Source organism: Primulina eburnea, chromosome 13 (genome assembly GCF_022965805.1).
Source record: "Primulina eburnea isolate SZY01 chromosome 13, ASM2296580v1, whole genome shotgun sequence".
Classification (NCBI taxonomy): Eukaryota; Viridiplantae; Streptophyta; class Magnoliopsida; order Lamiales; family Gesneriaceae; genus Primulina; species Primulina eburnea.
In genome coordinates this window covers 3,993,125-4,006,177 of record NC_133113.1, presented here as the reverse complement: position 1 = coordinate 4,006,177, position 13,053 = coordinate 3,993,125, and positions in this window count along the sequence as shown.

The window sequence follows — 13,053 nt, the reverse complement described above, 5'->3', positions numbered from 1 at the left end:
GATGGTGATTAAGTATGATATTATTGAGTTATCGGTATCGAAGAAATACGTCGTTATGCCGTCAAATTGTATTTGAATCGAATTCAGCTTTGAATATGGAGTTGATTGAGATATATTATGATAAGTTTGTTCACACATTGCCATTTCAGATTTGTATTGGTTATTTGAGTTCAAGACTTCGACTACGACACAGACAGTGCGACAAGAAAGGTATAATTCATGTGGTCACGGGATTGCACAACTCGATTCAGATTTGATACGAGTTTTCCTAAATCACATACTAGATTGTTATTACATTGATTATGTAATGCCTTGTTTATTGATTTATATTCGAGTCCTGAGATAGGAGAGATTGGCAGACTTGCCAAAACTAGACGTTTCGGTGTATCGACGCATAGGAGCAGATTTGCTATATGTGTAGACCCTCGATACAGAGTTGACCGAAGTCTAGGAATAAGACGTACCGTTGCCCCGAGTGGCTGGGTAGGTGACAGACCGTCTTATTCACACCGGGATCCCTAGATTAGAAATGAGTCGAGTCAAGATTTGAATGTTGAATACAGATTTGTATTCTTCTACATGTTTAGATTTTATTCATGTTAATTGATATATGCTATGCTTTTGTACATGATTTATGACATTGCATGCATCCATGTTTTATACTGGGATATGTTCTCACCGGAGTTATCCGGCTGTTGTCGTGTCTGTATGTGTGCATGGCAACAGGTGGGGCAGGATCAGGGTCACGACGAGGACGAGAGAGTTGATAGCGTGGTGATGCCGGGTGTAGCAGAAGACTTCTTATGTTGTACTAGTAGTTTCATGTTGATACTAGAGATGTTATGTTGTTCTTATAACATGTATAACAAGTAAGGCTACTAGATCACGACATGTAATGTTTGACGACTGATGTTTGTTTTAAATAAAAATGAGACGCTTTATGTTAACATTCGATTAAATGTTAGAAAGTGAAAATTTGACCCGTCATTTTTAATAAAGATCCAATTAAATCCCAAAAGAATTGAGTTAGAGCCCGGGTCCCCACAACATATGTGTGGGAATCTTGTCCATCCAAATCATGTGGAGGTAGTGCCTCCTTAGGTAGCATCGACTTAACCTTCTGAGGGTTGATTTCATCCTACATGTAGGGGCACTACCCACATGATAGAATCAAGGGCCCAAATTTAGCCACACATACACGGGATCCACTAATTTTTTGAAAATCACATATTTGTGTGAATATTGTCTATACAAATCATGTGGAGGCAGTGCCCCCTTAGGTAGCATCGACTTAACCTTCTGAGGGTTGATTCCATCCTACATGTAGGGACACTGCACTACCCACATGATAGAATCAAGGGCCCAAATTTAGCCACACATACACGGTGTCCACTAATTTTTTTAAAATCACATATGTGTATGAATCTTGTCCATCCAAATCATGTGGAGGCAGTGCCCCCTTAGGTAGCATCGACTTAACCTTCTGAGAGTTGATTCAATCCTACATATAGAGGCACTACCCACATGATAGAATAAAGGGCTCAAATTTAGCCACACATACACGGGGTCCATTAATTTTTTTAAAATCACATATGTGTGTGAATCTTATCCATCCAAATCGAGTTCTGGGATATTGAATCCATCCCTAAAACACCACCTCCAACACCGTTTGGGAACTTCATCAGACACTCCTTTAGATACTGGGCGGGGAAGGATGACACTAAGCGGTGGACGAGCCGAGCCGTCTTTAAATTATGTTTAAAGGTGTCATAAAATTAGGTGAACATACTTTTTTTAAGAAAAAAAAAGAGGTTTAGATAATAAAAAAAAATATTTTACACAACACTCATAGTAATTATTTTAAAAATTATTTGAACTTTTCAATTTGATCTTTTTGAAAAATCATGTAATTTTAAAAGAAAATTTTTGATTGTTAATAAACTCTTTGAACTTATATATCACCCACTTAGATCATGAATCTCTTGAATAAATACTGGATTATTGTTTGAGCAAGCTACATTTGATTTTTTTTTCCTGAGAAAGACTAATCGAGAACAAAAAATATATTTTCAATTGTATATCATATATCATATCGTTTGCACAATATTTGAGCATGCCTAAATGTGATGATCTATGATTGAGAATATGATCGAAATCTTGTAGCAAGTTGTTTTTTTTTTTTTGGAGTTGAGTTGTCTTTTTTGTTTCATAGTTTCTCTTATCTTATATGTTACGTTCCTTGGTAGCGATTCGTCGTGTCACATCCAGATTAACCAAAATCAATTCAAATAAATATGTTGTAGTGTGAGTAGAGATTATTCTCACGATAAGGTATGCATTTAATTGTGCTATAAATAAAATATAATAAGGTAATGAGACATTTTCAAAATTAATTACTACTAAGAAATTAAATTCTATCAAAAACTAATTATAATGTAGTCAAATTAATAAATCATGTATTGGTTGTAAATGAGTTTACAAAATAAAATATCTATCATATGGTTCTACTGAAAGATATAAAGTTCGTCTAGTTACCAAAGGCGGTTGATTCAATCCTACATGTAGGGGCACTACCCACATGATAGAATCAAGGGCTCAAATTTAGCCACACATACACGGAGTCCATTGATTTTTTTAAAATCACATATGTGTGTGAATCTTATCCATCCAAATCGAGTCCTGAGAGATTGAATCCATCCCTAAAACACCACCTCCAACACCGTTTGGGAACTTCATCAGACACTCCTTTAGATACTGGGCGGCGAAGGATGACACTAAGCGATGGACGAGCCGAGCCGTCTTTAAATTATGTTTAAAGGTGTCATAAAATTAGGTTAACATACTTTTTTTTTAAGAAAAAAAATAGGTTTAGATAATTAAAAAAAAATATTTTACGCAACACTCATAGTAATTATTTTAAAAATTATTTGAACTTTTCAATTTCATCTTTTTGAAAAATCATGTAATTTTAAAAGAAAATTTTTGATTGTTAATAAACTCTTTGAACTCATATATCACCCATTTCGATCATGAATCTCTTGAATAATAACTGGATTATTGTTTGAGCAAGCTACATTTGATTTTTTTTTTTCTTAGAAAGACTAATCGAGAACAAAAAATATATTTTCAATTGTATATCATATATCATATCGTTTGCACAATATTTGAGCATGCCTAAATGTGATGCTCTAGGATTGAGAATATGATCGAAATCTTGTAGCAAGTTGTTTTTTTTTCGGAGTTGAGTTGTCTTTTTTGTTTCATAGTTTCTCTTATCTTATATGTTACGTTCCTTGGTAGCGATTCGTCGTGTCACATCCAGATTAACCAAAATCAATTCAAATAAATATGTTGTAGTGTGAGTAGAGATTATTCTCACGATAAGGTATGCATTTAATTGTGCTATAAATAAAATATAATAAGGTAATGAGACATTTTCAAAATTAATTACTACTAAGAAATTAAATTCTATCAAAAACTAATTATAATGTAGTCAAATTAATAAATCATGTATTGGTTGTAAATGAGTTTACAAAATAAAATATCTATCATATGGTTCTATTGAAATATATAAAGTTCGTCTAGTTAACAAAGGCGGTTGTTTCCATCCTACATGTAGGGGCATTACCCACATGATAGAATCAAGGGTCCAAATTTAGCCACACATACACGGGTTCCACTAATTTTTTTAAAATCACATATGTGTGTGAATCTTGTCTTTCCAAATCATGTGGAGGCAGTTCCCCCTTAGGTAGCATCGACTTAACCTTCTGAGGGTTGATTCTATCATACATGTAGGGGCACTATCCAAATGATAGAATCAAGGTCCCAAATTTAGCCACACATACACGGGGTCTACTAGTTTTTTTTAAAATCACATATGTGTGGGAATCTTGTCCATCCAAATCATGTAGAGGTAGTGCCTCCTTAGGTAGCATCGACTTAACCTTCTGAGGGTTGATTCCATCCTACATGTAGGGGCACTACTCACATGATAGAATCAAGGGCCCAAATTTAGCCACACATACACGGGATCCACTAATTTTTTGAAAATCACATATTTGTGTGAATATTGTCTATCCAAATCATGTGGAGGCAGTGCCCCCTTAGGTAGCATCGACTTAACCTTCTGAGGGTTGATTCCATCCTACATGTAGGGGCACTGCACTACCCACATGATAGAATCAAGGGCCCAAATTTAGCCACACATACACGGTGTCCACTAATTTTTTTAAAATCACATATGTGTATGAATCTTGTCCATCCAAATCATGTGGAGGCAGTGCCCCCTTAGGTAGCATCGACTTAACCTTCTGAGAGTTGATTCAATCCTACATATAGAGGCACTACCCACATGATAGAATAAAGGGCTCAAATTTAGCCACACATACACGGGGTCCATTAATTTTTTTAAAATCACATATGTGTGTGAATCTTATCTATCCAAATCGAGTTCTGGGAGATTGAATCCATCCCTAAAACACCACCTCCAACACCGTTTGGGAACTTCATCAGACACTCCTTTAGATACTGGGCGGGGAAGGATGACACTAAGCGGTGGACGAGCCGAGCCGTCTTTAAATTATGTTTAAAGGTGTCATAAAATTAGTTGAACATACTTTTTTTAAGAAAAAAAAAAAGAGGTTTAGATTATTAAAAAAAAATATTTTACACAACACTCATAGTAATTATTTTAAAAATTATTTGAACTTTTCAATTTGATCTTTTTGAAAAATCATGTAATTTTAAAAGAAAATTTTTGATTGTTAATAAACTCTTTGAACTTATATATCACCCACTTAGATCATGAATCTCTTGAATAAATACTGGATTATTGTTTGAGCAAGCTACATTTGATTTTTTTTTTCTTAGAAAGACTAATCGAGAACAAAAAATATATTTTCAATTGTATATCATATATCATATCGTTTGCACAATATTTGAGCATGCCTAAATGTGATGATCTATGATTGAGAATATGATCGAAATCTTGTAGCAAGTTGTTTTTTTTTTTTTTTGGAGTTGAGTTGTCTTTTTTGTTTCATAGTTTCTCTTATCTTATATGTTACGTTCCTTGGTAGCGATTCGTCGTGTCACATCCAGATTAACCAAAATCAATTCAAATAAATATGTTGTAGTGTGAGTAGAGATTATTCTCACGATAAGGTATGCATTTAATTGTGCTATAAATAAAATATAATAAGGTAATGAGACATTTTCAAAATTAATTACTACTAAGAAATTAAATTCTATCAAAAACTAATTATAATGTAGTCAAATTAATAAATCATGTATTGGTTGTAAATGAGTTTACAAAATAAAATATCTATCATATGGTTCTACTGAAAGATATAAAGTTCGTCTAGTTACCAAAGGCGGTTGATTCAATCCTACATGTAGGGGCACTACCCACATGATAGAACCAAGGGCCCAAATTTAGCCACACATACACGGAGTCCATTGATTTTTTTAAAATCACATATGTGTGTGAATCTTATCCATCCAAATCGAGTCCTGAGAGATTGAATCCATCCCTAAAACACCACCTCCAACACCGTTTGGGAACTTCATCAGACACTCCTTTAGATACTGGGCGGCGAAGGATGACACTAAGCGATGGACGAGCCGAGCCGTCTTTAAATTATGTTTAAAGGTGTCATAAAATTAGGTTAACATACTTTTTTTTTAAGAAAAAAAAATAGGTTTAGATAATTAAAAAAAATATTTTACGCAACACTCATAGTAATTATTTTAAAAATTATTTGAACTTTTCAATTTCATCTTTTTGAAAAATCATGTAATTTTAAAAGAAAATTTTTGATTGTTAATAAACTCTTTGAACTCATATATCACCCATTTCGATCATGAATCTCTTGAATAATAACTGGATTATTGTTTGAGCAAGCTACATTTGATTTTTTTTTTCTTAGAAAGACTAATCGAGAACAAAAAATATATTTTCAATTGTATATCATATATCATATCGTTTGCACAATATTTGAGCATGCCTAAATGTGATGGTCTAGGATTGAGAATATGATCGAAATCTTGTAGCAAGTTGTTTTTTTTTCGGAGTTGAGTTGTCTTTTTTGTTTCATAGTTTCTCTTATCTTATATGTTACGTTCCTTGGTAGCGATTCGTCGTGTCACATCCAGATTAACCAAATTCAATTCAAATAAATATGTTGTAGTGTGAGTAGAGATTATTCTAACGATAAGGTATGAATTTAATTGTGCTATAAATAAAATATAATAAGGTAATGAGACATTTTCAAAATTAATTACTACTAAGAAATTAAATTCTATCAAAAACTAATTATAATGTAGTCAAATTAATAAATCATGTATTGGTTGTAAATGAGTTTACAAAATAAAATATCTATCATATGGTTCTATTGAAATATATAAAGTTCGTCTAGTTAACAAAGGCGGTTGTTTCCATCCTACATGTAGGGGCACTACCCACATGATAGAATCAAGGGTCCAAATTTAGCCACACATACACGGGTTCCACTAATTTTTTTAAAATCACATATGTGTGTGAATCTTGTCTTTCCAAATCATGTGGAGGCAGTTCCCCCTTAGGTAGCATCGACTTAACCTTCTGAGGGTTGATTCTATCATACATATAGGGGCACTATCCAAATGATAGAATCAAGGTCCCAAATTTAGCCACACATACACGAGGTCTACTAATTTTTTTAAAATCACATATGTGTGGGAATCTTGTCCATCCAAATCATGTGGAGGTAGTGCCTCCTTAGGTAGCATCGACTTAACCTTCTGAGGGTTGATTCCATCCTACATGTAGGGGCACTACCCACATGATAGAATCAAGGGCCCAAATTTAGCCACACATACACGGGATCCACTAATTTTTTGAAAATCACATATTTGTGTGAATATTGTCTATCCAAATCATGTGGAGGCAGTGCCCCCTTAGGTAGCATCGACTTAACCTTCTGAGGGTTGATTCCATCCTACATGTAGGGGCACTGCACTACCCACATGATAGAATCAAGGGCCCAAATTTAGCCACACATACACGGTGTCCACTAATTTTTTTAAAATCACATATGTGTATGAATCTTGTCCATCCAAATCATGTGGAGGCAGTGCCCCCTTAGGTAGCATCGACTTAACCTTCTGAGAGTTGATTCAATCCTACATATAGAGGCACTACCCACATGATAGAATAAAGGGCTCAAATTTAGCCACACATACACGGGGTCCATTAATTTTTTTTAAAATCACAATGTGTGTGAATCTTATCCATCCAAATCGAGTTCTGGGAGATTGAATCCATCCCTAAAACACCACCTCCAACACCGTTTGGGAACTTCATCAGACACTCCTTTAGATACTGGGCGGGGAAGGATGACACTAAGCGGTGGACGAGCCGAGCCGTCTTTAAATTGTGTTTAAAGGTGTCATAAAATTAGGTGAACATACTTTTTTTAAGAAAAAAAAAAGAGGTTTAGATAATTAAAAAAAAATATTTTACACAACACTCATAGTAATTATTTTAAAAATTATTTGAACTTTTCAATTTGATCTTTTTGAAAAATCATGTAATTTTAAAAGAAAATTTTTGATTGTTAATAAACTCTTTCAACTTATATATCACCCACTTAGATCATGAATCTCTTGAATAAATACTGGATTATTGTTTGAGCAAACTACATTTGATTTTTTTTTTCTTAGAAAGACTAATCGAGAACAAAAAATATATTTTCAATTGTATATCATATATCATATCGTTTGCACAATATTTGAGCATGCCTAAATGTGATGGTCTAGGATTGAGAATATGATCGAAATCTTGTAGCAAGTTGTTTTTTTTTCGGAGTTGAGTTGTCTTTTTTGTTTCATAGTTTCTCTTATCTTATATGTTACGTTCCTTGGTAGCGATTCGTCGTGTCACATCCAGATTAACCAAAATCAATTCAAATAAATATGTTGTAGTGTGAGTAGAGATTATTCTCACGATAAGTTATGCATTTAATTGTGCTATAAATAAAATATAATAAGGTAATGAGACATTTTCAAAATTAATTACTACTAAGAAATTAAATTCTATCAAAAACTAATTATAATGTAGTCAAATTAATAAATCATGTATTGGTTGTAAATGAGTTTACAAAATAAAATATCTATCATATGGTTCTATTGAAAGATATAAAGTTCGTCTAGTTAACAAAGGCGGTTGATTCCATCCTACATGTAGGGGCACTACCCACATGATAGAATCAAGGGTCCAAATTTAGCCACACATACATGGGTTCCACTAATTTTTTTAAAATAACATATGTGTGTGAATCTTGTCTTTCCAAATCATGTGGAGGCAGTTCCCCCTTAGGTAGCATCGACTTAACCTTCTTAGGGTTGATTCTATCATACATGTAGGGGCACTATCCACATGATAGAATCAAGGTCCCAAATTTAGCCACACATACACGGGGTCTACTAATTTTTTTAAAATCACATATGTGTGGGAATCTTGTCCATCCAAATCATGTGGAGGTAGTGCCCCCTTAGGTAGCATCGACTTAACCTTCTGAGGGTTGATTCCATCCTACATGTAGGGGCACTACCCACATGATAGAATCAAGGGCCCAAATTTAGCCACACATACACGGGATCCACTAATTTTTTGAAAATCACATATGTGTGTGAATATTGTCTATCCAAATCATGTGGAGGCAGTGCCCCTTAGGTAGCATCGACTTAACCTTCTGAGGGTTGATTCCATCCTACATGTAGGGGCACTGCACTACCCACATGATAGAATCAAGGGCCCAAATTTAGCCACACATACACGGTGTCCACTAATTTTTTTAAAATCACATATGTGTGTGAATTTTGTCCATCCAAATCATGTGGAAGCAGTGCCTCCTTATGTAGCATCGAATTAACCTTCTGAGAGTTGATTCAATCCTACATGTAGAGGCACTACCCACATGATAGAATAAAGGGCCCAAATTTAACCACACATACACGGGGTCCATTAATTTTTTTAAAATCACATATGTGTGTGAATCTTATCCATCCAAATCGAGTCCTGGGAGATTGAATCCATCCCTAAAACACCACCTCCAACACCGTTTGGGAACTTCATCAGACACTCCTTTAGATACTGGGCGGGGAAGGATGACACTAAGCGGTGGACGAGCCGAGCCGTCTTTAAATTATGTTTAAAGGTGTCATAAAATTAGGTGAACATACTTTTTTTAAGAAAAAAAAATGAGGTTTAGATAATTAAAAAAAATATTTTACACAACACTCATAGTAATTATTTTAAAAAGTATTTGAACTTTTCAATTTGATCTTTTTGAAAAATAATGTAATTTTAAAAGAAAATTTTTGATTGTTAATAAACTCTTTGAACTCATATATCACCCACTTAGATCATGAATCTCTTGAATAATAACTGGATTATTGTTTGAGCAAGCTACATTTGATTTTTTTTTTCTTAGAAAGACTAATCGAGAACAAAAAAATATATTTTCAATTGTATATCATATATCATATCGTTTGCACAATATTTGAGCATGCCTAAATGTGATGATCTAGGATTGAGACTATGATCGAAATCTTGTAGCAAGTTGTTTTTTTGGAGTTGAGTTGTCTTTTTTGTTTCATAGTTTCTCTTATCTTATATGTTACGTTCCTTGGTAGCGATTCGTCGTGTCACATCCAAATTAACCAAAATCAATTCAAATAAATATGTTGTAGTGTGAGTATAGATTATTCTCACGATAAGGTATGAATTTAATTGTGCTATAAATAAAATATAATAAGGTAATGAGACATTTTCAAAATTAATTACTACTAAGAAATTAAATTCTATCAAAAACTAATTATAATGTAGTCAAATTAATAAATCATGTATTGGTTGTAAATGAGTTTACAAAATAAAATATCTATCATATGGTTCTATTGAAAGATATAAAGTTCATCTAGTTACCAAAGGCTACACTCAAGATACTTTCGCACCAGTAGCCAAACTAGTCACTATTCATTTTCTCTTTTCCATTGCTGCCATAAAAAGTTGTTCTTTACACCAATTTGATGTCAACAATGTGTTCCTACAAGGTGATCTCAATGAAGAGGTCTATATGAAACTTCTTCCAGGATTCTCTCATAAGGGTGAGACTCGCTTGTGTAAATTAAACGAATCTATCTATGGTCTTAAACAAGCTTATCGTCAATGGTTTTCTAAATTCTCAAGCACATTTATTGAACACGGTTTTCATCAATCTATTTCAGATTATGGTCTTTTTACATATATACGTGATCAGATTTCTATTTTCATTCTCGTATATGTAGATGACATTATTATCACTGGAAACAATGATGATGCCATTTCCGATATCAAGAATTTTCTTTCTCAATCTTTCTCCATTAAAGGTCTTGGTAATATTAAGTATTTTTTAGGTATTAAAGTCTCCTGTTCTAAACAAGGTATTTTTCTATGTCAACGAAAATATACTCTTGATATCTTATCCGGTTCTAGAATGATCGGATCTCGGCCATCTGATTTTCCTATGGAACAACACCTTCGTTTGAGATCAAATGATGACACTCTTCTTTTTGATCCAGCAGTTTATCGTCGACTCGTGGGGAGACTTTTATACCTCATTGTAACTTGACCCAATATTTAATTTGGCGTAAATGTACTTAGTCAATTCATGCAGTGCCCTTAATCTAGTCATCTCGATGTTTCATACAGGGTTCTTTGTTATCTAAAAGGAACTGTTAGTAAGGGTTTATTTCTTTCTGCATCTAGTTTTCTTACTTTGATAGTATACGCTAATTCTGATTAGGTTGGTTGTCCAACTACTCGTCGATCCACCATTGGTTGTTTCACCATGCTAGGTTCTTGCATCATTTCTTTGAAAACAAAGAAACAATCTACAGTTTCTCGTTCCTCTGCAGAAAATGAATATCGTTCTCTAGCTGCACTAACTTCTGAATTACAATGCTTAAGATATCTCTTTTCAGATCTGGGCTTCCATCAACCAAAACCAATGTTTGTTCACTGCGATTGTCATGCTGCTATTCACATTGTCGAGAACCATGTATTTCACGAGCGCACAAAATATATTAAGATTGATTGTCATTTTGTACGCGAAAAAATTCAGGCAAGTCTTATTGCTCTTGTCTACTTACGTTCTAGTGATCAATTGGCTGACATCTTTACCAAACCTCTGGGTGGCGATGCACATCACCGGCTACTTCCCAATATGCTTTGTGCTCTAACTCTACTAGAGAATGACATGGCTTCCCAAAAACTAACCTATAGAGTGACATATCAATTGATGTCTTATACGCAGTTCTGTAGGCCCACAAAGCATCATCCAATCTCAAGTCTTTCCTAGTGGGATTACCGTTTTCTCCAAAATGGACTTGATCTATCTATTTGATACCTCGGGTTGTCAAAGGGTAATATGCAAGTTTAGGGGCTGTTTTGGTTGTTTATTTTAGATGTCGTAGCAGCGTGTCCGGGGGCAATCCAACGAAGCCCACATCGTTTGTAAGTATGATTGACGTGCAAAAATATATTATTTTGGAGGTATGTGATTTGTCTTGTGGCCACCCGGTAAAGCATGATGAGGGATGTATGATTATGAGAGTGGAAAGTTGTAAAACATGACCGACGATCTATACACCCGGTAAAGTATGTCCGAGGATTTATGTATGTGGGAGTGGAAATCCGATTGAAAGGCCGTGGTGATCCCTATCAGCCTAGTACTGTGGTTTAGTCTGATCAGGAGATTCATGTTATGGGCAATTTGATTTGAAACATATTTCTACGCAAAATTATGTATGATTATGTATGATATGATGGAAGCGCTCTTATGAAAATGTTTATGCAGCTATGGCACGTCTATGCTTATTTATGCTTAGTTTTTATTACGTGCGCATTACTTTCAAATGCATGAATTTTATTAAGTATTACTTGCTATTTGTGGTTTATGCATGTTGAGTTTTTAGGCTCACTAGACTTGATCGATACAAATGATGATGCTTTTGAGGAGGCAGGAGATGCTGACCAGTGAGCTTGCTCGGACTATGTGCAGTGCAATTGTGCAAACCCGATGACCGTTATTGTTATGAAATGATCTTATGCACGTTAAACATTTTTACTCTGATTTTATTAATTCACGTTTTGTTGGAAACTAAGTATTTTCTTATGCTCGTTTCAAATAATGCTTTTTCAGTTGTTATGAATGATATTTTTATGCCCTGAATATATTTTTGTACTTGGACTAATTTCAAGAATTTAGTCAAACATTTTGTTCAATTTAAAATTCGAGGGTTTACGATTTAAATAAGAAAATTTTTATTTTTCCGCAAATTTTAAAGTAAAATTAGTTATTTTAGCACGTGATGTTACACAGTATGTGTGACGCCCCGAGACCGAAGCGTCGGTAACATCCGGCATTGTTTAATAATTACTTGAAAACAATTAAGCCTCGTATCGAAATGCCAAATAACCAGTCTTTTTCATAACTAAAACATTGTCTTTACATTGACAATAGAATAAAAATACATCAGAGTTGCGGAAGTGGAACTAAACAAAAAGAAGAAAAAATCTTGATTCTTGAATCTTGCTCATCGACTACCATCCCCAGAAAGCTTCTTGTTCCTCCTCATTCAGTTGCTCTTCATTTTTATCTGAAATTTGTAAGGGGTGAGTGTTTTGGAAAACACTCAGCAAGTGGGGGGTCGATCGATTTCCAATGATTCATATAGAACTTAATCTTTAAAGCATTTCTTTAACAAACTTTCAAATCTTAATACTTTTAACTTATCATAACAGAACCGAATCAAATATGAGACAAAGGTTATCAGACGAATCAGAGCAGTTCAGAAGCAATTAAAAACAATTCAGAACAATCACAACACTGTTACTCTTCTCATTTCCATGGTCAAATTGTCCCCAATATGTTAGTCCACAAAGAGGTGAGGCCATAACACGGTTTTATACTCACCGATGAGGGCCAGACAGAACATGATTTTATACCCACCAATGGGGGCCAGACAGAA